At 40.4% G+C, this 23857-nt stretch overlaps 1 protein-coding gene, 1 long non-coding RNA gene and 1 pseudogene across 7 annotated transcripts in view; 1 reads left to right on the top strand and 2 right to left on the bottom strand.

The window, feature by feature from the left end:
* Positions 1-23857, bottom strand: part of ROR1 (receptor tyrosine kinase like orphan receptor 1) — a 475484-nt gene that overhangs the window by 75691 nt on the left and 375936 nt on the right. The gene's annotated exons all lie outside the window — the stretch shown is intronic.
* Positions 3977-4056, bottom strand: LOC140631309 (U2 spliceosomal RNA; annotated as a pseudogene).
* LOC140630433 (uncharacterized) lies at positions 13865-19517 on the top strand. The gene is made up of 3 exons (XR_012028203.1): positions 13865-14194; positions 16406-16580; positions 19361-19517. It is a non-coding gene; the product is annotated as an uncharacterized lncRNA (long non-coding RNA).

The following is a 23857-nucleotide window of genomic DNA, read 5'->3' as shown; positions in this document are numbered from 1 at the left end:
TGAAATAGTGTTTGAATGAAATTGGACCACTTTCTTATATGACAGACACAAAAAAAACCTCAAGACAGATTAAAGACCTGTGAGACCTGAAACCAGAAAACCCCTAGATGAAAACATAAGCAAAATGTCTCTTACATTGGCTATAGAAACACTTTTCTAGATATGTCTGCTGAGGCAAGGGAAACCAAAGCAAAAATAAACTATTGGGACTACATCAAAATAGAAAGCTTTTATACAAGTGAAGGAAATCATCAACAAAATGACAAGGCAACCTATGGAATGGGAGAAGATATTTGCAAATGACATATCCGATAAGGGATTAATATCTAAATATATAAAGAACTTCAACAACTCAATACAAAAAAACTCCTAATAATCCCACTTAAAAATGGGCAGAAAACATGAGCAGACATTTGTCCAAAGAAGACATACAGATAACCAACAGACACATAAAAAGATGTTCAATATCACTTATCATTAGGGAAATGCAAAACAAAACAGTGAGATATTACCTCATACCTGTTCAAATGGCTAAACCAAAAAGAAAAGAAATAAACAAGTTTTGGCAAGGATGTGGAGAAAAAGGAATCTGTGTACACTGCTTGTAGGAATGTTAAGTTGGTTGTCCACTGTGGAAAACAGTATGGAAGTTCCACCCAAAATTAAAAATAGAAATATGAGGGGATCCCTGGGTGGCACAGTGGTTTGGCGCCTGCCTTTGGCCGAGGGCGCGATCCTGGAGACCCGGGATCGAATCCCACGTCGGGCTCCCGGTGCATGGAGCCTGCTTCTCCCTCTGCCTGTGTCTCTGCCTCTCTCTCTCTCTGTGTGTGACTATCATAAATAAATAAAGAAAAAAATAAAAAATAAAAAAATAGAAATATGATATGATCCAGTTATACCACTGCTGAATATTTACCCAAAGAAAACAAAAACACTAACTTTCCCTTTTAATAAGCAGGAGGGTTCCTGCTGGCCCAGTCAGTGGAGTATGCAACTCTTGATCCTGGGGTTGTAAGGTCGAGCTCCACTTTTAGTGTAGTGATTACTTGAAAACAAAATCTTAAAAAAAAAAAAAAAAAAAAAAAAAAGGCAGGTTAATGAGGATTTGCTTCACTCACACATCTAAAGCGGAGGATATTTTATAACTGCTGTGTTGAGATTTTCTACATTCTTACTAACTTTTTAAGCAGGAAATTCTTTTATATGGTTAACCTAACATCTTCCTGCTGCCCTGTTAGCCTATTTTCCATTGTTCAAGCTTCCGTGGAATACAAGACCAGCTGTTCATCAGAAGAGCTTCATTCTTATATACTTGGAGATTTTAAGTAGCATCAGGCCTGGACTGGGACTTCTTTTGACCAGTGGTTCTCAATAGGAGGCAAGTTTGTACCACTGGAGACATCTGGCAATGTCTGGAGACATTTTTGGGGTTTGTTGCAACTAGGGGCTAAAGAGCTACTGGCATCTAGTGAGTAGAAGCCAGAGATATTACTAAACATCCTTCAATGCACAAGACAGTCCTCTACAAAAATTATCTGGCTCTAAATGTCAGTGGTGTCAAGGTCGAGAAATCCTGTTCTAGACCTTGGCTCTGAATGATTTTGGCAAATGAACAATGAGCAAACTGTAAAGCAACAACAACACACAATAAAACAAAGTCAATTAAATCCTGCTTGCCTGGCTTTGAGATACATGTTGCCTTCTTTAGGAAGCTTTTTTAATGACATTTGGGAGACCCTCTCTGGACACCAGAGGCTTTTGTTCATGCCCCCATCATAGCACTTACGACATCAGCACAGTGCTGTCTCACAGTGGATGTGTAATAAAAGAGAGCTAAATGAATGTGCAGGTATGGGACCCAACAATGGGTCCTTGAGCATTTAGGGTTCGTGGGGTTGCTCTGACCTCCCTCTCTGGACATGTCCCATGTAAGCTCTGGGGGCCTCCGAGGGCCTGCTCTTGGTGACAAGAACAGAGACGGGGTGAGGAGCCAGGTTTGCTTGCCTCACTCTTCCCTGTCTACACCAGGAGCTGGAGTTTATTTTCCTTCTCTGCCTCACACTGACAGGAATATAGATTTGGTTCCATTTAACATTTCACTTAATCATCTGAAATGTAAAAATTGAACAAACAGATCTGATTCTACACTTTTCACACTCCTTCTTGTCGTGCTGCTATAGTAGAGCTGTTAAAACAAACAGGAGAAATGTGGAGGGCAGGGTTCTGCTACTTGTAGTAGTTAGTTGTTTATGCCTCAGTCTCCCATCCTTCTCAGGCCCCTCCCTAGCCCTACTCTGTACTTCTGGAGAGCAAGGCCTTCTCTTCCTCATTGCCCAAACACAGAGGTGCTATGGTTATTGACGCGCACCAGCTCTTAACAGGTGGCCAATAACTATCAAGCACACAGAGGATTCCAGCGAGTTAAAGAGGAGATCACAGTTGATCTTTTTTTTTTTTTTTAAAGATTTTATTTATTTATTCATGAAAGGGAGAGAGAGAGGCACAGGCAGAGGGAAAAGCAGGCTCCATGCAGGGAGCCCGACGTGGGACTTGATCTGGGACTTGGAGATCACATCCTGAGCCAAAGGCAGACACTCAACTGCTGAGCCACCCAGGCGTCCCTCACAGTTGATCTTAAAGCTGTCCTCAGCTTCTAAGATTCTTTGCTATTTCTGGATTATGCCAAGCACACTTCTGTCAAGAAGCTTTCACACTGACTGTCCCCTTTGTCTGGAACACATGTCTCTCAGATAGACTCCCTCACTTCATTCAAGCTTTTGCTCAAAGGTCACTGTATCAGAAAGGTCTCCCTTAACTAAACTGAGTAAGGTAGCAGCCCTCTACCATAGCATTTCATTTCCTCTTGTTCTGCTTTCTATTTCTTCTTAAGCAATCATTCCTTCCTGGCATCACTGAGTTTCCCCTCAACAACGTAAGCTCTATAAGAGATAGATCAGAATCTCTCCCTATTTTTCTCACTGTAGATCCTTATCTCCTAAAACAGTAGCTGGCTTGTAGTAAGTGTTCAGTAAATATTTGTGGATCACATGAAAGTCTCATGGCCAATCTTGGTCAGGAATTGGTACCATGACCACCTCCACCTCTTCCCCATGCCAGCAGCACGTGATGGGTTATTGAGTGTAATTAGTTAACGTCCCCTCTCTTAATCAATTTCACATGTTCACATCTGGTCATTACTTAGTGTTTGTCAAGACAGCCTAATTAAGGCCTCCTGAAGAATCCTTACGAATGAGACAGGATCGTGGTGAGCAGAGCTCCCTGTTTTCTACTCTGTGGCAGTTGCCCTCTCCATGCCCTCAGGTACAGAGTCCTTTGAACTCTCACTTTTCAGGTCTTTATTGTAAAGGTGTAAGTTAAAAACTCAATTTACATTGAGAGCATTGCATTCAGAGCAGTAAACTTTTTCTCAGAGCCATCGTAGAAGGTAAAGATAAAGAATTTCTATCCATATAACTGTAAGATACTCTCATAGTTTCATCTATGATCCTGAGCCTTTCTTTTTTTCCATAACCCCTTTTATATTTTTGTAAAAGAATTCGCTGTGTGTAGGCATCTGGCTTGTAAAAATAAATACAGAGTCTAGTTTTCCCAAATAACTTAGCCTAATCGTCGAGGGCTCCTGAAAAGACTTGTCTCCTGAGATATGGCAATCTTCTGGAGCAATCTATTCCATGATCCAGGCACAGAGAGGGCACCTACTTAGGATGAATTATAGGCTCCAGAATGTCTGGATTTTGAATCAAGACTAACTCTGGACTCCACAGAGTTAGATGTTTTCTTACAGAGGGTGGATCACTAGTGTTCATTATATCCTTAAAACAGATTTGTTATGACTCAGATATGTACAGGTTTGACCAGTTGAGGGCATATACTAGCAAGGGTTTTATTATTTTTCCAGCTTAATTTTATAACTTAAACACAGAATGAATGTTGGGAGCATTTATTTATTGAAATTAAGTGAGCTAATATGAAATTATTAGAGATCAATTACCTATACTACACTTGATCTTAGCCAAAAGGCCGAGAAGCAATGAAAATCGATTACCTATAAATCAAGGTGTCAAAATTAATATTTGGGGGTATTATTGATAGACATTTTAAAAAATCACCACATGAAAAGATTCAATTTAGTGCAACATAAAATTATTAAGCACAAATTGTAACATTTTTAAAACTTAAAAAAATGTTTTTTCCAATTTTTAAATTCATTTGCAACAAAAATCCCACAAATGTATTTATTTCAGTAAAATGAGCGTATGTTACTTGAAAGGTTACAAATAAGTATTAATTAAATTTATTTCACGGGAAAAAATATCTGCCAATATGCAAACTTTAAAATATCGTAACTAATCTGTTACGATCATTATTTCTCTTTTCACAACCAGCTAGAAAATATAAACACTTTGTTTTTGCTTTTACAGTTTTCAGTTAGAATGCAAATGCTCCAGAGCAGAATGTTCCTTCAGTGGCCTCTGATTAGTTCAGATGCTCAAATGAGTTTTGCCATCCTTCTCATGCTACACTAACAATTGTAATAGCAGGTGGCACTGACTGAGCACTTAGAAGCTATTCATGATTATAGAGTGCTTCCTATGGGCCAAACACTGTCCTTGACAACAAACCAAGGATCACTGGGATTTAAGGCAGATCTAACATGTCAATCTGTGGGGCTTTGGCAAGGCTCTTCACCACTCTGCCCTTCAGTTTTCTCATCCTTGAGATGGAGGTAGTATACCCTCCCTGCCTCAGAGTTGTTTGTTATTACACACACTGTGAATGGAACACAGCGTGGTGGTGGAGGCACACTCTGATATGCAAGATTATAGGTTCTCTCCTCAGCCATCCCACCATACAATTCCAGAAGTGTGTAAACCTCACTTCCTGGCCTATCTTCACCACTGGATCCCACCAGTAAACATTTCTTGATTAAGTGGATAATATATGTGAAAGAGCTTGACAAATGGTAAAACATGCAAGATTCTATTATTTTTATTTATAACATTAATTCTCTTCCACAGTTTATTTCACTCACAGCCCTAATATTTATTTCTCAGAGTTATGGGTGAAATGATTTATTTATTACTAAGAGAAAATTACTTCAGGCTGACAAAACCCTAAAGTATGAAAGCGTCTGCTTTAGCTCTGTAACAATACTGCAAAGCTTCTTCTGCCCCACACACAGCTGGGATGACAGACTGAGGCACAGAGCACATTCATGAACAGCAATCACCTCTAGCCAGGCTATACAAGACTGGTGCTGTAGTCTTAGCTTTGTTATCCTCATAAACATGGAGGGGTGAATACTGTGAGGAAACCTAACGGGAGAGTGATACACAAAGAGTGGCAGACAAAGCCAGGCTTGCACCAAGCTAAGTGTTCTGGGCTGTGCTTTTGTGTGTTGAGCCAGAAGTCCCCGTTTGCTCCTAGGTAGAGCTCAGCTGGGAATTCTGGCCTATGGAGGAACATGAGAAGTGGGCCACATGAGTCTCTGTAAGAGACTGAGGAACCTCCATGAGCAGATCTCAAGCCAAGAGAAGGGTCAAGAACACCTCTTTTCTATTTATCCCTGGGAGAGCACAGAACCTGTGCCGTTTGTGCTGTACCATCTGCTTCCCCTTCTTTGGCCATTTTAGAGGCTGTTTGGGGGGATGCCATGACTGAGGGCAATGAACTGGTGGTGGGGGGTCAGGGGGACCTGTTTCTGTGGAGGGGCACAGCATATCTAAAAGCCAAAATGCTTATGATGAGGTCTTCCTCCCTGACCACAGCTGTCTGGACTTCTCACCCACAGAGCATGCCCTCAGGTCCTGTCAATTGTGGCTGTCACTTAATTTCATCACTGACCTGGGTCTCCCCCTCCCCAAGTACCTGGAACAAATCTGAAAGGACTGAAGTTCTCTTAGAACCAGAGAAATATTGCTTTGTGACAGGCACATGAACCAGGATAAGGGTTAAACATAGGAGAGAAGGAGGCAAATGTTAAGCCTTACAGATGAGTAGCAACTGTGTGTAGATTTAATGGAGAATGCAGCTCTCTGCAAAAATGTGTCCATCCACGTAGCAGGTAGTCATGCAGCAACGCCAGTCCTCCACAACTCATGTGTTTCAAACTGCCCACCACAGCTGGGTCTCAATAGGTTATGGAGCTTGGAGAAACCAAGAGTGGGTTTGGAGGACACAGGCAGTGGGTTTGGAAATCCGGTTTGTAGGACTTGACTCTGCCTCAACCAGCTGCAGAAATGTAGACAATTTATGTCACTTCTCTGTTTTTTTTTTTTTTTCCCCTTGGCAAAATGAGAATCATACCCAGAACAGAATGACTTTGTTCCAGGTGTTTCACTGCTTTCAGATATGAAATATATATACATACGGAACACTATTTTGAAAAATGCATAAATACAATCCTATTATAGACAGAGTAATGGTCCTCAAAGATGTTCATGTCCCAGTCCCCAGAACATGTTGAAGGGATAATTAAGGTTGCAGACGGATTTAAAATCAGTAATCAGGGATGCCCAGGTGGCTCAGTGGTTGAGTATCTGCCTTCAGCTCAGGGCGTGATTCGTGGGTCCTGGGATTGAGTCCTGCATTGGACTCCTGCAAGGAGCCTGCTTCTCCCTCTGCCTATATCTCTGCCTCTCTCTCTGTCTCAAATAAATAAATAAATAAACAAACAAATAAATAAATAAATAAATAAAATCTTTAAAATAAAATAAAAGTCAGTAATCAACTGACCTTGAAACAAAGAGATTATCCTGGATTAACTGGGCCCAATATAATCACAAACATTCTTTAAATTTGGAAGGAGGTAGAAAAGTCAGTTTAAGTGTGATACGGTACTAAAAAAGATTCAACTGGCTATTGCTGGCCTTGAATACCCAAGGGGACTTGAGCCAAGGAAGGCAGACAGCCTCCGAAAGCTAGAAATGGCAAAGAAATGGATTCTCCCTTAGAGCCGCTAGAAGAAACACTGATGTTAGCCCTGTGAGACCCATTTTGGACTTCTGACCTCCAAAACTGTTAAGATAATGAATCTGTGTTGGTTTAAGCCATCAAGTTTGTGGTAATTTGTCATAGCAGTGATTAGGAAACTAATTTCACAAATTAGAAAACTAATGCCTTACCCACATGTAAGATTGTATTGCTGTCATCATTGACATTATCATCACCTCTGACATTATCATCATCAATATGATATAATAATATTTCAAATATTAGCTGGGGAATGCGATTTCTAGCAATGTGTAATTTTGCCAAAATTCTTAGAAACTAAACCAGATGGCTATTTCATGAAATGTGTCACAGACGGATTTTATCTTTACAAATGCTATCATATTGTCTCTATGTCAACACTGATAGTATTGTTCACATTATTTATTTATTTTACAAACCTTTTGTTCTTAATACAAAAGTACACTTCAGAGTGAATTGATTTTAGCATATTATTCTTTAAAAGGTTTATTTGGAATATCTTTGTTAACATAGCTAAGAGATCTAAACACCAATCTTGGCTCAATTATAAGCTGTAAAATTTATGGCATATCATTTCACTTCTTTGGCCCGGTTTCTTATTCTGTAAAACATCTGACAATTGAACTAGATACTCTTTCCTAGATCCCCTCTAGTTTTAAAAATGTTGATTTTATTTTATTTTTATTTATTTTATTTTTTTGAAGATTCTATTTATTTATTCATGAGAGAGAAAGAGAGAGAGAGAGAGAGAGAGAGAGAGGCAGAGACACAGGCAGAGGGAGAAGCAGGTTCCATGCAGGGAGCCTAATGTGGGACTCGATCCGAGTCTCCAGGATCAGGCCCTGGGCTGAAGGTGGCGCTAAACCGCTGAGCCACCCAGGCTGCCCATACTTTTTGTTTCTATGCAGTATTTCACTTTTGGTTGCTATTCAATATGCTAGGACTATATAATATCATAATTTATTCTATTATTGATGAAAATCTGGGCTATTTCCATTTGGAAACTATGATAGCTTAGATTTTGTTTCTCAAATTAATCTGTTGGTGAAATATACAGCACTTCATTCCACTTAATTGAGATTTACATTCCAGCTTAATTTATTTCAGACACATATACTTGAGATTTTCTGTCCAGTGGGGAGAAGTCTAGGAGATAAAGTCAATAGGGCCAGAAGAGATTGGCTTTCTCTGGATAGTGTACCTGTGTAAAAAGGGACTTTACAGAGTTCCTTGTTTCTGTGTAAACAAAGAGTAATAAAATAGCTCATTGCTGAGGCCTCTAATAATGGTAGCCTTGTACAGTTTGTACAAACAATAAGCATGCCTACAACAGGAAGGTAGTCTGAACTCACCTGAAGAAACTTCAGATCACTGGATATGATGATATATTAAGTAGGACCGGTTTGTTTGCAAGTAACAGAAACCAAAGCTTAAGAAAGGAAAGGTGGACGATATTATGTAGTTAGAAGAGTGTCTCACTGAACTGAAGGACAGACATAGAACCAAGATGGATGCCTCACTGGATGCCTCTCCATTTCTATCTTTCATTTTCTTTTCATTGTTCAATCCATATAGCGAGTAAGCCTCTTGATTTTACATGTTGATTCTCTCTTGGTCCTCATTCCTACTGTGGTCCACTCAAGACCTGATGATTCAAACACTAAAATCATGGCTCTAGAGGCATCTGGGTGACTCAGTGGTTGAGCATCTGCCTTTGGCTCAGGTCATGACCCCGGGGTCCAGGGATTGAGCCCCGCATCAGGCTCCCCACAGGAAGCCTGCTTCTCCCTCTGCCTTTCTGTGTCTTTCATGAATAAATAAATAAATAAAATCTTTTTTTTTTTTTTTAAATCATGGCTCTAGAAGCCCTAGTTTCTGGATGGGGTGTGGTTGGAGTGACAGGGAATGGTCCCTAAAAGAACGGGTGTTGTTGGCTGAGGTTTGGGGACACATTCTCCAAGGTGCTCATAACAGAAACTTTGCAGAAGGGCAGTCTACAGTAGTTATTTAAGAAAAGCTACAAAGAATCTCATGAAATATGAGTCAGGCTTTATTACCTGAGCTTGTCGTGTTAAGACATGGCTTTATTCAGGACAAACATTAGTTTGCAGTGTTTATCCTGGGGTATAACAGGAACAGCTTTTGAAATCAGATAAAACTTTAAAAAAAGAAAAGAAATCAGATAAAACTAGCTTTCGATTCAAGTTCAGCCACTTCTGGCTGAATTTCACTGGACAAGTTCCCTAACCTCTCTTTGTCCATATCCCCCATCTATAAGAAGATAATACTAATGTTGCCCTCCCTATGAAGTTGCTCTGAGAATTAAAGACAGGTATACACATATCAACCACACTGCCTGGTACAGAATTTTTTGTCCTCTTTTCGAGTGTTAAAGCTGAGGTGGCATGGTAAATTAGAGGTAGGGGTGGGGATGGATGGAAGGGGGATAGTAAACTAGAATCAGAAACCTTGCAATCTGGTACTGACATCACTAGCTGTGGGGTCTCAGGCAAGTCATTAAAACTCCGAGGAAAGTGTCTCATTTTCCTGACTAACAGAAAAGACAGGTTCAGTGGAGGACTATGCAATTAAGTTACTATAATCACTTCTAGGACTCAAAACACTCCCGGTGATGCTCAGGTGTTGCTGAGCATGTGTGAGGGAGAACAGCAAGGGGGGAGTGCAATTTGGTAAAATTCTCATCTCTCTCTCTCTCTCCTTTTATCTGTTTCATAAATTGAGGTTTTGCATCAGATTTGTTTTAGGGGGGAAAAAGTATGCTGCTGAAAAAATTACAAAGCATCTTGAAAAATACCAGATGACATGCCCTCTCAAGTCTTTCCTGCTCTAAAACATGAGGCTCTGCTAAATGCCTTCCATTGTTGAGCTGAGCTACCTCTAGAGCCAGAAGCAGCCTGGATATTTTCAGCAACCCATTAAGTCGTCTGTCATGGGACAGCAGGAAAAAAAAAAACCCTACAAAGGGCTGTGGCTAAAACAGAGAGAGACTCATCCAACTTGTCCAGAAAACAAACCAAATAACACCTTCCCAAAACACATTATTAATATAACACAGGAAATGTTAGCAGGATCATAAGGATGTCTCTTTCAAAGTGAATGAGCAACCCAGGCTTTGCTTTGATTATGGCTTATGACTTCTCATCTAACAGAGGACAGCTCAAGAGCACAAAGGTGTCCTACGTGGTCACCCTTACCACAACAGTTGGCCCTGTGTGGCAACTGTGAAAACATATATTTCTTTCTTAAGCCCACCATTGATAGACGTGTTTAAATAGAAGATATTCACAAGGGGATAGCGGATTTAGCTTGTGCATTTTGTGCTATATTGAGCCAGGTAGGAAGCAGGATGAATGGGAGATTATTCTTGTGATAAGAAATTTGTTCTTAGAGCAACAAGCACATGAGAAAAAGAAAGTTTCCATTCTTTCTGTAAATGAAGATCATAAACAGATGATTTATATATTGAAATCAGATATGCCAAAAGCACCTTAAAGATAATCTGGTCCAGTAGTTTTCTACCTTTTTTGGAATAGATCTTTTAGCAGAAGCTCAAAAGAATGATAGAGTTAAAAACAGTTTAACAAGAACATTAATTCTGGTTGAAGTTGGGGTGGGGGCAGGGGGATTAGTCCTGACTGTTCTATACAATCTCCCCCATTTCTATCAAAACACCCCTCTTGGGACAGATCCCAAGGCACCTCCATGAATATTTGAGGGCTCCTAATCCTCAAATCACTTACTAGACTAAACTTCCCTACTTATAGATGACAAAACTAGGTACAAAGAGATCAGTGATTTGCCCAGAATTCTGAAATATGAAAGTGAAGACTAGGGCCAAACCCAGGGCTCCTGATGTCCAGCCCAGTGTTCTTGCCTTATATAACATGGAGTCACTCTGAGAAGACATTTGAAACTACCTGCATTTCACCTCTTGTGAGTCACTCAATCAGATATGGACCATTTAAAGTCTCAATGAAGTTCTTTCTTTTTTTTTCTTTTCTCATCTAAAGGATATTTGGAAAGAAGGAAGGAAGGAAGGGATGGAGGGAGAAAGAATGGAAGGGAGGAAAGAGAGAATTAAATTTCAACATTAAAAGCATGTTCAAGGGGGCACCTGGGTTGCTCAGTGGTCGAGCATCTGCCTTTGGCTCAAGTCAGGATCTCAGGGTCCTGGGATCGAGTCCTGCATTGGGCTCCCCTCAGGGAGCCTGCTTTTCCCTCTGCCCATGTCTCTGCCTCTCTCTCTCTCTGTGTCTCTCATGAATAAATAAAATCTTAAAAAAAGAAAGCATGTTCAACTACCCCATTCTCCATAGAATCACACTCAAAATTATATGACTAAGTAATGTGAGGGAGGAGAAAAACATATCAAAATGATTATTTGGTTATTAAGCTCAATGACTTTGATGAGTCTTGAAAGCAAAATGGCCCAAGGCTGCATCTACCCACTGACCCATCCCTCCAACTAGTAGACACACTACTTGCTGCTGGGATATGGGGGTGAATGATTCCAAACTTGAAGAAACTCATCTTTGATGATGAAAAGCATCCTTGATGCTAAATCTTATTCTGGGAATGGAATGAGGAAGAGAGAGAGGGAGAGAAGAGCAGGGAAAGGGAGAGGAGGAGGGAAGAGAATATTATGGTGGTCAGTGGTTGGGGGTCAAAAGGAAGAGTACCAGGTAGGCATTCTGTGTGGGAGGGAGGTACATGAGAGTATTTCCATGCCCCTGGGATATGTACTGTGGGATACGGAAAACCAGACTGGCCATCAGTAGGCTGAGAGAATGATCTTTGGGATCCCAGGATATAAAGGGATGGAGGTGTGCCATGTTCTTCCTCTCCACAGGTGACCCCAACCAACGAAATATGATTATTAGTATGATGAGTTTTAATAAATTAAAAAGAGTCTATAACTCTAGTACAGTTTATAATCCTAGTCTATAGTCAATAGCTTGAGTATTGTGGCCTCTGGTCAGCTGATGAGGTGTGTCAATGTCAATGTAAAAGAAACACATCACCGGTTTTGTTCTGTGGCTGGGCCCAATCTGTGTTATCCTAGAGCATACAGACCTTTCACACACTTACATCACTAGGCTAGGGGATGGAGAAATCTCATCCTTAATAACTTAAAAAAATAAATATATCCATGGGTCAGGCATAGCAGCTTTGCATATGAGGGAGTAGATAGCACACAGCAAAGGGTTAAATGGTTAAGATGTCGGCTTCAGACCAGGACAGATGAGTATTCAGATCCTAGCTGCTCCTACCCATCTATAGGATCTTTGGCAAAGTGTTTCACTTTTCTGAGTCTCAAACAGGGATGGTGACAAATGTATCAAATTATTAGGGCTGCTTTAAAGATTACTTAATTAATATAGACAAATGGCCATTATTACAATAGGTCCATTCATAAGTGTGGGCAGTAACACTAGAGCCCTTGGCTAGAACTGAGCTCTCTAAGCTGTAAAACCAGAAAAAGGGTATCCGTCAGGGAAAAAGAGGGGCACTTTACTGATATTGATGGGCTAAACATCCTTTCCCCTACTTCCTCACCCTCTTCTAGGCTGGGAGTAAGACTTCACATTGATTTTTACTGAGGAAAACCATCTCAGCGCTTGCTTCTCACCAGGACAGCATTTTTTTTTCTTTCTTCCTCTGTGTAATCAAGAGCAAACAAAATCCAGATTCTCACCCATAACAATGGCCACGTGGGGTAGAAGCTGATTTCCTCTCAGAAAACACTTAATGCTAGAACATCGAGCTTTTGGGTCATTTCCTGGCACTCTGATGATATCATATCCCGACTTGTTTATTTGCTCATTGTTAATTGTTACTCTATGTACATTCAACAACAATTTGAGGTACTTATGTACTGACTAAACAGAGCATCAAAGAGCTCTTACTAAGGCAGCTTAGTGTTCATGAGATTTCTGACATAATTAATGTTTCAATGAATCAACTAAAGTTCATCCAAATGTGACTTCTGAGATTCTCTGCTTTTTAATAGATCCTTAGGAACATGACTATGTTTCTCCCTAGAGGCCTGTCATGACCCACTGTGGGTGTTCCCTGAATGAGCTATGAGACATCCCTCAACTTAGGATAAATGCAATTGATCTGACAGTGAGAACACAACAGACATTTTCTCCTCAGTGTGCAGAAGACATGTTACATTTCCCTTGTTCCGCTGGGAATATCAGATATCATCCTGTCTTCAAAAATTATAAGTTGTGGCCAGATTTTCACATATTCTTTCCTCATTTATGGAAAGTGTAGATATCGACATAGAAATGTACCCTAGCCATTGTTGACACTTTCAAAGAAGATGAAAAATGAGGGATGTCTGGGTGGCTCAGTGGTTGGGCATCTGCCTTCGGCTCAGGGCATGATCCTGGAGTCACGGGATTAAGTCCCACACCGGGCTCCCTGTATGGAGCCAGTTTTTCCCTCTGCCTATGTCTCTGCCTCTCTCTCTCTCTCTGTGTCTCTCATGAATAAGTAAATAAAATATTTTAAAAAAAGATGAAAAACGAGTTTGATGTGTACATTCCAGCCTGTTTATTCTCCAGTCCATGACCCTCAATAGAGGCTATCCATACTGACATTACCAAACCTGCTGGTTTGATTATTTCACTAATATTATCGAGGCTGGCTAAGATGTAACCACTAACTTGGGAAATAATATAGTTTATCAAAGATTAAATGTACCATAATTTTTAGTACAATCATTTTAATCACTTTTGGAGTGATTTTCCTGAAAATACCAGTGATAGTCTTAAGTCACAATGAAAATGTATTCCAAAACATAGTGAAACAAATTCTAGAACTCTCGTGTCCAGAACAAAGCAGACATCATTTTTTTAAAGCAGATATCATTTTTAAGCTCTGCTCTTTCACTTCTGCAGAAAACGTTGTAGAGATTGGTTTTCCCATAAGATTTTATTTTCTGCAGTCTGTATTTCTTTTCAAAGATTTCAAACTAGCTCTTGATGTCTGAAAGCGTACTATCTTTTGCATATGCATTTTCCTTATTTTATTTAATGTAAACCTTGCCTGAATGCTTTTCCTAATTATGAGGTAACTAATTATCAGGATCACATTTCTCTGGGCCTGATCTTCTGCTCATTTGTATCACTCAGGATTCCTGGATAACAGAAACTCAACTTGATCTACCGTAAGCAATAAAGAAATATTTATTGGTTCACAAGCCATTGCCTGGGAAAAGTGGGGGTAGAGCTGGCTCAGGGAAGACTGGATCCAAAGAATCAGATAATCCTATCTTTCTCTCATTTCTGCTTTTTGGTTTTATGGCCATAGGCAGTTCCAGATTTATATAGCAGTTACATATCTAGAAATACAAGAAAGCTCTTTTGTCAGCTCCATATTAGAAAAATTTTGTGGAAATATTAGGATTGGCTTGGCTTGTGTCACTACTCTTCCTTACCTAGGTCTCTGTGGTCTGAGAGTGAAGCATTCTGATCGGCACTACTATAAGAATCATTACAGTTGGCAAGGAGAGAAATATATCCTCCAAAGAAAGAAAAGATGCTCTGGACATACAAAACATATGTGCCCATGATCCTTTTATGAGAAGGTGTAATACTAATAGATCACTTCTTTCTGGATCATTCCTTACATTGCTGCGTGCTCAATGATATTGGGAAGTAATAATTGCTGGCACGTTCTTTTGATTAAGGAGATGGAATTGACTTGTGCCTATATGAAAAAGACTGTAGATTTTGAGGTTGGCCTAGAAATTTTAAATCATGTTATTTCAAAACCATAACTGGCAAAAATGCAGCTTTGGCAAGGTATCGCTCTTCCAGCAAGCCCCACTGAAAGCAGAAGTCTTCCTTTAAATAATCACAACCATTCACGGGAGACCCAGTCTACCAGCTTGCCATTCTCTGACTCGACTCACCAGTGGAGTCATTATCCACATGCAGGAACCAAACAAAATCTCATTACACATGTAACTCATTTGTTAGCCAACTCTTCACGTTCAGAAATTATCAGTTACTTGTTGACAGACTGATTGATAAAGGTTGCAAAAAGATTAGGATTCCTTTCTTCCTTCCTCCTTTTCTTCCTCCCTCCTTCCCCCTCTCTCTTCCTTTCTTCCCTCCTTCATTTTAATAAACTCTGTCATGCTACAGGGTTCTCCTTACTATATTTCTGTAACTTTACATCCAGACCTTGAAACTGCCTGCAGTTTCAGGAAGTGCTGCTTTATATCACCATTACCACTTATCACAGGACAATAATAAATACATTTCTGTGTAGATGGAAGAAAGTAAATGAAGATTAGATGACATTACTTTAAGTGGAAACTATGCCATCCAAACTGAAAAAGCTCAGTCTCTACCTAGTTTCCTGGACCCCAGTGGCTCCAGCTGGGTTCTGTTTTTCAGCAGTTGACCCATGCTCTGGCTCTGGCCTGCCACCTTTTCTCAGAATATATACCAACTGCTAATGTACTGTGTATGGTGGTTCAGACGCCAATGCACTGTGTGAATACTAATATTTTTAATAAGCCGGTTATCACAAGCTCGTGTGAGCCTACCATTGCCCTCCTTGACTCTACCCAATCTCTGATTTGTCACTTTTCCCAAGAATGTAGGGATCCTTTGCAACTTGCTGTATTGGGGGAAAAAAATGCTGTTATGGACTGCATGCTTGGGTCCACCCAAAATTCATATGTTGAAACCCTAACCACCAGGTTAGGATTAAAAGGTGGTGCTTTTGGTAGGTAATTAAGGTTAGATTAGGTCATGAGTTGGGACCCTCCTGATGAGATTAGTGCCCTTATATAAAGAAGAGACAAAAAGGCACATACCAGAAAGGCTATCTAAAGATATAACCAGGAAGAGCGCCCTCACCAAGAGCCTGACCATACTGGCACCCTGATCTTGGACTTCCAGCCTTTGGACTGTGAGAAATAAACTTCTGTTGCTTAAGTCACCCACTATATAACTTTCTGGGATAGCATTTGAACTAAGACACGTGCCATTCTTAAACGATCACATAATGAAGGATGGGGCAGGAAACTAAGATATACAACGATCTTTGCAGGATGCCTGGGTGACTCAGCGGTTGAGCGTCTGCCTTTGGCTCAGGGCATTATCCCCGGGTCTGGGATCGAGTCCCACATCAGGCTCCTTGCGGGGAGCCTGCTTCTCCCTCTGCCTTGTCTCTGCCTCTGGGTCTCTAATGAATAAAATAAATAAAATCTTTTAAAAAATGATCTTTGCAATGAAGGTGTAAATGATTAGATAAATCATTGGTAGAATGGCCGTAGACTTAAAGTCACCCAAGTTATTAAATTCACCCTATTTATCCTGCATATAATGTAACAGGGGCTTTTGATGTTCTCTATGTGTTTCAGGGTAGCAAAGATTCAGTCACTACTCAGGCCCAAGTACCTGGTGGAAAGATATTGGGACTTTTGAGTCAGACCACGTCAGAATCGGAGCTCTGCTTCTTACTATGAGGACTTAAGCAAGCTTCTTAGCCACCAGAAGCCACATCTTCCTCAACTGTAAAATGGGACTTCTAGTCAGGTTGTATTAGCATTACTGAGACAATGAACATTTAGCAAAGTGCTCAATAATTGAAGCTGCAAGAGTCAAGACCTGAATAAGGCCCTTGATGATCTTAAGATCAAGTAATAAGGAGTTTCTGCAGCAGAGAAAAAGCCCAATGCACTTTACCTAATGCATTGTGCTGCATGAAGAGTGAAAAAGGGGAGCATTAGAAAGCAGCCCTGCCTTCATGTGGCTTTCTGTCTAATCAGGGGAGCTAAAGGGAAAACACCTGCATGAAATAACAACAGGACAACACTCAACAGCAAAACAAAATACAAAACTGCAGATGCAGACTATGCATGTGAAGATAGTTTGGAAGAGAGAGTGGGTTTTGAAAGCTAGGATAATGCCCTCTAAAACACAGACCCTGGGATCCCTGGATGGCTCAGCCATTTACTGCCTGCCTTTGGCTCAGGGCGTGGTCCTAGAGTCCCAGGATTGAGTCCCACATTAGGCTCCCTGCATGGAGCCTGCCTCTCTCTCTGCCTGTGTCTCTGCCTCTCTCTGTGTCTCTCATGAATAAATAAATAAAATATTAAAAAAAAATAAAACACAGACCTTGCAATGGCAGAGATGCTGTCACTTTTGTCCATTGCTGTATCTCCAGCAACCAGACCACTGCCTGGCTCTTTGTGTGTGGTTGAGAAATACCTACCGAGTTAACTGATGAACAAATTGTTTGAATAACTAGTAGAAAAACACCAGACTAGGAATAGAAGGACCTAGGTTTGGATCCTAACCTCCCTGAACCTCAGTTGCCTTATCTGTAAAATGGCTATATAATCCCTACCAACTATGTAGGGTTGTCATACAGATAAATAATACATTTGTGTGAAAGGTAAGTATAATGTAGTAAAATGTAGCTTAAGAAGGAACTAGAACCCTAAGGATGGTTACAAATTTGGACAAGTGGTAAGAAGCAATTTTAATGATGCATTTATCCATATGTTCCTTAACTTGGGCTCTAAGACCAGCGAGGGTGTCCATGGAATAACAGGATAGAAGGCTGTTTTTCTTTCCCGCCATGGTAACCAATGGCACATGCTCCACTGCTGTTAACAAGATCAATAAACTTGCCACATTCAGAAATCGACAATTAACCCCTTTTACAACACTTAAAGTCACAGGCCTCTCTATTTTATATGGCCAAGCAGGCTGCTGAGCACATGGTTTTTATTATTGCCCCCCCCCCCACTGCAAAAAAAACCCCTACTACTAATAATTTAACACCTTATAGAACCTGTCCCTCTCTTAATGATTTTGCAGGGAAGCTCTGTGCACTGCAGCTGTCTTTGCAAGGGCCACCTCTAGGTCCATGCTGCTTGGGGGGACCATATTATCTTTAGTCCTGCTTACCTTTCTAAATGTTTTATGGTTTACAGCTGCGGTGAAAAGCATTTTGGGGTCGGCAGAGATTTATTCCCCTTTTTAATGTTTTTACTAGGCTGAATAAACACATTCTCGGGGAATGAAACCTCTGGTCATGTTGGGAATATGGAAACCGGGCTCTACTCCGTAATGGCAGCTCTTTCGTGACTGACGCTTGCTTATAACAACGAGTGCCATTGTTGTCTCTGAATGGGACTGTGGTCAGGAGCCCTCAGAGGGTTCCACAGCACCCACCCCACAAGCCACTCTGTCACAACCCTACCTGAAACCGCCTACCTCTTTGCAGGATCCCATTAACACCTGTAGAAAAATGCTGCATTTTAAGGGCTCTGGAGAGTCTGGAAGGTGGAGAATGTATAACTGACACTGTTTTTGGTGTTCTTACCTCCAGCATGTGCTCATTTAAATATTTTTGGCAAATGAGTTTTGATAAAATGAGTCTTTCTCCCAAATTCAAACGAACCCTTAATTTTTATGAGGTTTGTAAAACATCAGCATAATGATTTCTTAAAAAGGAAAAAAAAATATTTCCTCGAGCTTGCTCATTCCGTTGTTCTTGGCCAAGACTGCTCATAGAATTACCAGTATGCTATGAGAAAGATTATTCATATAGTGATTTGGAGCTGGGTGGAATCAGAAATTATTATAAATCTCTTCACATGACATTCCTGCAAGCTTTGCCAGCCCTGGAATAAAACGGGCTTGGAAGCCAACAGGCAGCACCTGTATAACCCACTATGAGGCAAAAGCTGGCCTATCATTAGACCTTATCAAGAGGTTTCCAAGTGGTGCTTCAAAGTAGGAGAATAAAGCACTTTGTCTTGTTGAGGACTCTGGGGGTAATTAGCAAGCATGTCACACTTGCAGACATATCACTAGTCGCATTGGAGAAACTGACATGCCTGGCTCATTTCTTTGCTTCCCAGTGGTTTTCTCGTCACAAGATCAATGGAAGGGCCCTTCCGTGAAATGACTCCTAGAGCCACATCTGGCCAATACCAATGAGAGTTGCCATGGATCCTGCCTTTCTGGTGATTTCAGGCTACTGTGCTGGGCTCTGCTTTGCTCTAATGTACAGTCATGTTCCTAAGTCATGTACCTAAGATATCACCAATAATATCGCAGATATTATTACTGAATATATTCTGATATTATTCTCAGTTATTAAAAGAAGGTACAGTCATGTTCCTAAGTCATACACCTAAGATATCACCAGTTTGTAGATATTATTACTGAATATATTCTGATATTATTCTTAGTTATTAAAAAAATAATTCTCAGTTATTGAAACAGTTATTCCAATAGGAAAAATACTTGGGAGCTAGGCACTTTCCTGCTCAGTAATAGGGATTTTTTTTTTCCTGTAGGAATGTCAATACTACAGTTTTCCTTGGGACGCCTGGGTGGCTCAGCGGTTGAGCATCTGCCTTTGGCTCAGGGCATGATCCCACAATCCCGAGATTGAGACCCACATCGGGCACCCTGCATGGAACCTGCTTCTCCCTCTGCCTCTGTCTCTGCTTCTCTGTGTGTCTCTCATGAATAAATAAATAATTTAAAAAAATAAAGTTTTCCCTTATAGCTGTAAGACCTGAGAGGCCAGGATGGAGCTATTAAGCCTAAACACTGTGCAAATCCTGTGCAAAGACTCTGGTTATATGGAGCTTTTGCTCAAGAGCACCAACATTTCTTTTCTGATCATATCAGCTCTGCTATAGAGCATGGTGATTCTTGGTCATTCTTATCATCTTTATCATTCATTGTTATGATTATATGATTATAATATGTTATGTTATATCATATCATATATCATAATATATATGATGATTATATGATTATAATGTTATGTTATGATTATATGATAAATATATCATAAATATAAATATTTATATAAATATATAAATATTCATAAATATAATGATTATAATCTGTTATGATATGATTATATGATATAATCATATCATATAATCATATGTCACATGATTATATGATAAATAAAGTATAGTGCCACCCAAACAAAGCAAATGGGTAGCTATGCACTAGTTCCTTTTCTATGAGTATTGATCATTATAATAGTAGACTGCATAATGCCAGTCCATATCTCTGAACACTCAGATTATATCTGAGCTGGGGAAACTCTGTAAGAGTAATATCAGTACTTACCTGTCCTTTCTTGCCAGTTAGTCACAGTCCTCTGGGACTAGTGCCTTTAGGGAGATCCAACTTCATGCATTTAAGGCAAGAAGTTCTTTCACCCCATTACATTTCTTAAGGGACAACATAGCGTGCGCACCAGCGATTTCTGGCCTTCTTCTCTCTTTAAACATTTTTCCCAACTCATTCCATTAATCTCAGAGGTTGTCTTTGTCATTGTTATAATTGTAAGATATACTGTGTATGCAATTCCTCATCCTCACCCCTTATTCTCATCCATCTCTGTCATTCCAGCCATGTTCTCTTTCTTCCCTCCAAGTTCCAGAGAAGAGATTTTTCCCCTTACTATTGAAATCTAACCCCTCTACCTGGCCTCTGCAGCTTTTTTCTTCCCACTGCCTCCAGGATTTTAATCCCACAACGGTCATTTTTTTTCTCTTTAACATCTTCAAAGACCGCTTCCAGATATTCTCTCTCTCTCTCTCTCTCTCACACACACACACACACACACACACAGAGTCTTACTTCTCATTATCCCAATTTCCCTCTTTCTAATCCTGGTAAAACATTTTAAACATGATCTACATCATTCCCTCCAGCAATTTCCCACTGTGTTGCTTCTTGATTACTGGAAATTTGGCACCTTTTGCCATACTTTCTCTGAAATGATCTCCTGATGCCCAGCCACCATTTCACTCTTTAAATGCAAGATCTTAGGCTCCACTCAGATTTTCCTCAGATATCTTACCTGCTCCTAAGAAATTCTCTTCTTCCTCCTCCATGGTTTCTTTGATCTTGTGCTTTCCTGGTTTTCCTATCTGTCCATGATATTTTTCCTCTCTTTCACCTGTACCCCTCACAGTTATGCGTGTCACTTAAGGTTCAAACCTTGTTCCTCCCTTTTTCCCTATGATTATGCTGTTAGGGAGGCCCTTGTGATTCAGTTCTCTCTCAATCCTGACTGTCTTCAAGACCCATACATAATTCCCACATAATTCCATTTGGATATGCAACCATCACCTATATTAGTTCCAGCCCTCGGGAAGCAGATGCTAAGATAGGAGTTAAAAGGACAAGAGGTTTATTGTCAGTAGCTTTTGTGGATGAAAAGAGGGGCAAGACTGAAGCAGGCAAGGAGAGGTTTCAGACTGCCATCTGAGATCAGAGAAGGGGAAGGAAGAAGGATTGGGAAGGAGAAGCATCAGATCCAAGTGCTGCTCTGAAAGTCTGGGCCAGCCCAGAGGGGAGCCTCAGGTCAATGACTGCCTATCAGAGGAGGCAACATGGGACAGAGAAGCTCAGCTCTATTACTCCTTCTGAGCTTAGTTACTGGTTGATTGAGAGCTGCCCAGGAAGTGTGATCCTGGCTTGTGTGCTCTGGCAGATGCCCAAGCTCCTGCAGCTAGAAGCTCTCTCTTCAAAGGAAATCTCAAACACAATCCATACGAAACTAAGTTTAACTTTTCCTTTCTCCTCTCCCACCATCTATGCTTTCCTCTCAAATTATCTCATCTCTGCCTTTGATATCAGCATCCTTCCATCTTCCAAGCTAAGATATCTCCAAGTAATCTTTGCTTTTTCCAAGACCCTTATCTTTTATATCCAACTTGTGGCTCTTAGATTCTTTTCAGTTTTCTCAACCCCTCTCTCTTCTCAATATTACTGTTCTAATCCATCTAGATAACTGTCTCACACTGATTGCTGCCAAACACTTAGTCCCTTCCCTGACTCAGCTTCCTCACTTATTCTATATGTGTTGTGGTTCTCTAGGATTCAGTCCCGGACTCTTGTCTCCTCATGCTACAGGCTTGTCCTAGATGATCTTATCCAGTAATTGGCCTCTACTGAAATACCTATGACTCCAAAATTTTCATCTCCAGCCCCAGTTCTGTCTAGAGCTCTAAATCAATGTTTCTCAAACTTCAGTGTTACACACTTTTAAAGAGAAAAAATATATTGTATATCCCAGTGTTAAATTATTTTATTTAAAATGTTAAATATGTACCAACTCAAAACTAAGCATAAACTTTTGGTAATAGTTTGGTTTCCTTTCAGACTTTTTTTCCTACAGATATTTCACATAGTTGAGATAATATTATATGGATATAGGGGTGTGTGTGTGTGTCTGTTGTGTCTTGCTTCTTATTCTTGATGTTAGAACACAATCATTTTCTTAGTCAATAAAACTCTTCATGAACAATATTTTTTGATGGGCACATATCATTTCATTCTGTGGATGTCATAATTAGTGTTTTATAATGATGTCTAATGTTAAATAATGAAGCAGTAAATAACTTTGTACATAAAGTTTTGTTTGAATTTTTTTACAGTATTTTCTTCAGGGACGCCTGAGTGGCTCAGTAGTTGAGCATCTACCTGCCTTTGGCTCAGGGTGTGATCCTGTCTTGATCCCAGGATCAAGTCCCACATTGGGCTCCCCACGGGGAGCCTGCTTCCCCCTCTGCCTGTGTCTGCCTCTCTCTCTGTGTCTCTCATGAATAAATAAAATCTTAAAAAAAAAAAAAAGAGTACTTTCTTTGAGTAGATTTCTAGAAATGGGAAGGTAGATGTTTTCATTTCAGAGATGAGGAAACCTACGTTCTAGGTGTTTGACTGATTTTCCTGAGGCCACTTAGCCTATAAAGGGTAAGAGATGAAAAGGGAAATCTCATCCCTGGGCTATTTCTATTGGGACAGGCTACTCATAATGGGACATGAAGGGATGCTGTCTTAGGATTCTTTAGGGGGTAGAAGATCTGGAAACTAGCAAGGGCTAATTTATGATCTAATTCCCTAAAAACTTCAGCCTGATTTGGGATCAGAGGTACAAGGACATATACATGAGTTCCATGGGATCTTTCAGAGGGTCAGAAGATTAGGTAGGTATAACCTAGTCAGGCACTATTTTCTCAGTGTTCATTTGTGCTGAAGTCACATTTGCATTAGTACCACTGTCTTGGTTTTGTCCTTGCTTGAAAAGGCTGCAGGGGACCTTCATGGTGGAGCTCTAATACCCAGTCTTTAAATATCGTATGAGCTTACTCAAAATCAAACAAATGGCATCACATAGTTGTATTTGTATCTTGTCCTTCATCCACACCCTTGGCCTAGAGCTGCTGCAGATAGGAGATATCTGATGCTGTGACTCTGAAAGCCATGGCATCCCTGCCTTTATCTTGGGAGAGATCTGGTTATATTTAGACCCCAACCAAGAAGTGACTCTTCCTGCCAAAGGGAGTCAAAAATGTCCTGCTTATTGCTACAGCATGAACCAAGGGATGGGCAAAAAGTGTAGAACACTCAGGCATGCAAGAACTCTCAAATTAGACAATCAAAGTAGCCATCTAGGGTTTTACAGAATGTGTTGATAGTAGCTGATTTAGAAGAAAGACTTAAAAATAGACCAAGAGGGATGTCTGGGTGGCTCAATGGGTGAGCATCTGCCTTCGGCTCAGGTCATGATCTTGGAGTCCTGGGATCGAGTCCCCGTGGGGAGCCTACTTCTCCCTCTGCCTACATCTCTGCCTCTTTCTCTCTGTGTCTCTCATGAATAAGTAAAATCTTAAAAGAAAAAAAAAAAAGGATTTCTCAACCTCATCATTATTGACATTTGGAGCTGGATAATTCTTTGTTGTGGAGGCTGTCCTGAGCACTATAGTGGTTGAGCAGCATCCCTGCCCTCTACTCACCAGATGCCAGTAGTCCCCCGC

The sequence above is a fragment of the Canis lupus genome, chromosome 3 (genome assembly GCF_048164855.1).
Source record: "Canis lupus baileyi chromosome 3, mCanLup2.hap1, whole genome shotgun sequence".
In the NCBI taxonomy this organism is placed as follows: Eukaryota; Metazoa; Chordata; class Mammalia; order Carnivora; family Canidae; genus Canis; species Canis lupus.
This window is presented reverse-complemented; position numbering and strand designations above follow the sequence as displayed.